Source organism: Haliotis cracherodii, unplaced genomic scaffold (assembly GCF_022045235.1).
Source record: "Haliotis cracherodii isolate W230 unplaced genomic scaffold, xgHalCrac1.p SCAF_7, whole genome shotgun sequence".
NCBI lineage: Eukaryota > Metazoa > Mollusca > Gastropoda > Lepetellida > Haliotidae > Haliotis > Haliotis cracherodii.
The window spans coordinates 62,881,607-62,885,575 of NW_027266330.1; positions in this window are offsets into that span (position 1 = coordinate 62,881,607).

The following is a 3,969-nucleotide window of genomic DNA, read 5'->3' on the forward strand; positions in this document are numbered from 1 at the left end:
CACATTCAATATGTGAAGCCCATTCTTGGTGTTTCCGGCGTGAGATGGCTAGAAAATAAGCTTAGTTCTGAATAGGTGTGTCGACAGGTTTTGTACAGTCCAAATGTATTATAAGTGCATGACGTCCATGCAGTCATTATACGGCTGAAATACTGTGAAAACGTTACTCACGCACTCTCTGAATAGAAAGTAGATATAAGTAGACACTCTCATAGAAACAGGAAATATTTCCTCATGTCGACCATCTGCATCTGTGGCGTTGATATTGGTGACCCGTGAAGATCTGGGTTAGAATAAATCTTCAGCAACCCATGCTTGTCGAAAAAGGCGTCAAACGGGATCGGGTGGTCAGACTCGCGGACTTGGTTGGTGCATGTCATCGTATAACAAATGCGTAGATCGATGCTCATGATGTCAGTCACTGGACTGTCTGGTCCAGACTCGATTATGTACAGACCGCTGTCATATAGCTGGACTATTGGTGAGTGCGGCATTAAACAACAAACCAACAAGAATACAAAGAAACCGGTAAGAAAAGTATTCAAAATCAAATGTTTTATAGTCACAACACCACGACAGACATTTGACGCCATGATGCCATATTCTAAAAATAATTTATCTTTCATCCGTGAATCCAATTTCCCGAGTCGGCGACAGTGTGAATAAAGTCTTTCCTTGATTGTTTTAAGGATTATGGTTTATCTTTGGATTTGTCGGTACATTCGCGGGGACCCCAAAAATGAAACAACCTCGATCGGCGTTGTTCTGTACCGCGCCGTACTCCCACCAATCGAGAGGTCAACGTCGCCGTGCTCCAACTAATCCAGAGGTCAACGTCGCCGTGCTCCCACTTACCGAGAGGTCAACGTCGCCGTACTCCCATTAATCGAGAGGTCAACGTCGCCGTACTCCCATCAACGGACAGGTCAACGTCGCCGTACTCCCACCAATCGACAGGTAGACGTCGCCGTACTCCAATCAACGGACAGGTCAACGTCGCCGTACTCCCATCAACGGACAGGTCAACGTCGCCGTACTCCCATCAACGGACAGGTCAACGTCGCCGAACTCTCACCAACCGACAGGTCAACGTCGCCGTACTCTCACCAATCAACAGGTCAACGTCGCCGTACTATCACCAACCCACAGGTCAACGTCGCCGTACTCTCACCAACCCACAGGTCAACGTCGCCGTACTCTCACCAACCCACAGGTCAACGTCGCCGTACTCTCCCTTACCCACAGGTCAACGTCGCCGTATTCTCGCCCACCCACAGGTCAATGTCGCCGTACTCTCACCAACCCACAGGTCAACGTCGCCGAACTCTCACTTACCCACAGGTCAACGTCGCCGTACTCTCACCAACCCACAGGTCAACGTCGCCGAACTCTCACTAAGCCACAGGTCAACGTCGCCGTACTCTCACCAACCCACAGGTCAACGTCGCCGTACTCACACTAAGCCACAGGTCAACGTCGCCGTACTCTCACCAACCCACAGGTCAACGTCGCCGTACTCTCACTAAGCCACAGGTCAACGTCGCCGTACTCTCACCAACCCACAGGTCAACGTCGCCGTACTCTCACCAACCCACAGGTCAACGTCGCCGTACTCTCACCAAGCCACAGGTCAACGTCGCCGTACTCTCACCAACCCACAGGTCAACGTCGCCGTACTCTCACCCACCCACAGATCAACGTCGCCGTACTCACTCTAACCCACAGGTCAACGTCGCCGTACTCTCACCCACCCACAGATCAACGTCGCCGTATTCTCACCAACCCACAGGTCAACGTCGCCGGACTCTCATCCACCGACCCGTGAGGATCCGGGTTAGAACTGATCTTCAGCAACCCATGCTTGCCGTAAAATGCGACTATACTTGTCGAATAGTGCTGACTGCGGCGTTAAACAACAAACAAACTGTTGATTCACTTACAGGATGTGTTCATGTGTTTGAATGTCGGCGATTGTATGTAATGTATACGGATCGGATTACAGCGACGGAGTAAGACTGAGCATTGGCGTACACAAAAAACGCGTTTATGCAATGGCGATGACTAGACACAAAAATGGTCGCCACTTGTGTTCTAAATGAATTATTTCAATGTGTTTTATTCGTTGTCGTTAAGGATAAGGCAATTGAAATGTTGGTTATTCACAAAAACACATTATTCACTCTGGATTAGTACCGGGGTTCGCCACCTTGTGACCTCGGGTCAGTACAGACACCTAGTAGTGAGTGAGTGAGTGAGTTGGGTTTAACGCCGCTTTTAACAGCATTCGAGCTATGTCACAGGGCGTCAGCTTTACGTGGGACGAAACCCCTAAGTGTTGCATTTCTCAGACTTTTACCAGTCTTGGGAAACCAGCGAGAACGGGTCTGGTGTTGACAAACCTTTAAACATGATCAGAGTGAACCGGGATTCGAACCCACGGCCATAGGTTTCTGTCACTCTCAAGGTACGCAACTTGTACTGAGAAAACTACTAAGCGGTTTGTCACCGACTCCACGACCTTCTATCTCTATTGTTTCTATCTGCGGTACCTCTTTACCAAAATATGCAAACTCAGCATTTAAGTTATCGCGATGGTAGCCGCCATTTTGAATGTTTAATTTGTTAGATATTTCGAAGGCCTTTGGGATGCATCTTCACCTCATAGGGACCAGCCTCGAGGCCGAACCAGACACCCCACTGGTGGGCATTAGGTCAACTTATATGTGGATCCCGGGGTGGCCTAGTGGTTAAGCGTTCGCTCGTCACGCCGAAGACCAGGGTTCGATTCCCCACATGGGTACAATATGTGCCGATATCTGGTGTCCCTCGCCGTGAAATTGCTGGAATATTGTTAAAAGCGGCGTAAAACATAACTCACTGTGTGGATCACGATGACACGAAATGAACCATCACCGAAAATGACCACCTGCCACATCACCCTAGATACCAAGAAGAGCTTCAAATGGAGTGTCGAACCCAGAACTGAACCAGGGCGAGCGGACGCACCGACCGTTGTACTAGTCGTGTGTGTTCGTTCTACTATCCGGTACACCAAATCATTTGCTTGTTTGTTTGTTTGTTTGTTTGTTGTTTAACGCCGCAATAAGCAATATTCCAGCTATATGACTGCGATCTGTAAATAATCGAATCTGGACCAGACAATCCAGTGATTGACATCACAAGCCTGGATCTACGCAATTAGGATACGATGACATGCATCAACCAAGTCAGCGAGCCTGACCACCCGATCCCGTTATAGTCACCTCTTACGACAGGCATAGTCGCCTCTTGCGGTAAGTATGGGTTGCTGAAGGCCTATTCTACCCCGGGTCTTCACGGGTCGATTCACACAAACAAGAAAGTGACCATTACCCGATCCATTTAGTCGTCTCTTACGACCAGCATAGGTTTCACATTCAACTCAGTCGCATCCTCAGAGGACGCCAGAAACCTATAGTCGTGGGTTCGAATCCCAGTCCGCTCCTATTATGTTTCTTGGTTTGTCAGCACCATACCCGTGCTCGTGGGTTTCACTTCGGGCTTTCCACCCGCATTAAGCTGACACGCTATGATATAACTGGAAAACTGTTCAAAGCGACAATAAAACCAACGGGATCACTCTCTCAATCATTTTATAAAACAATGGCAATTTGCTTGGTCGCTCACAAGCAACACTAATTAAGGTAGCATGTTTCTATACCTTACACGCCATGCACGGTGGTCATTCTAATGCACATATTTTGAGTTAATAACGGTATTCACATCTATGACAACATACTTTTCCCAACTGTCAAACAACTGCAGGCCCGGAGCGCGAGCCCAGTGCTAGGGGCGACCCCTGCCGAGTCACGTGACCCGTTTGCTTATACTTTATAGACCACCACGTGAACACGTCAGGTAGTGTTTTGTAACAAGTCGATGTTTGACTGAGTGAACACGGTCAAAATATACCCCAGGCTCGTCACGCAT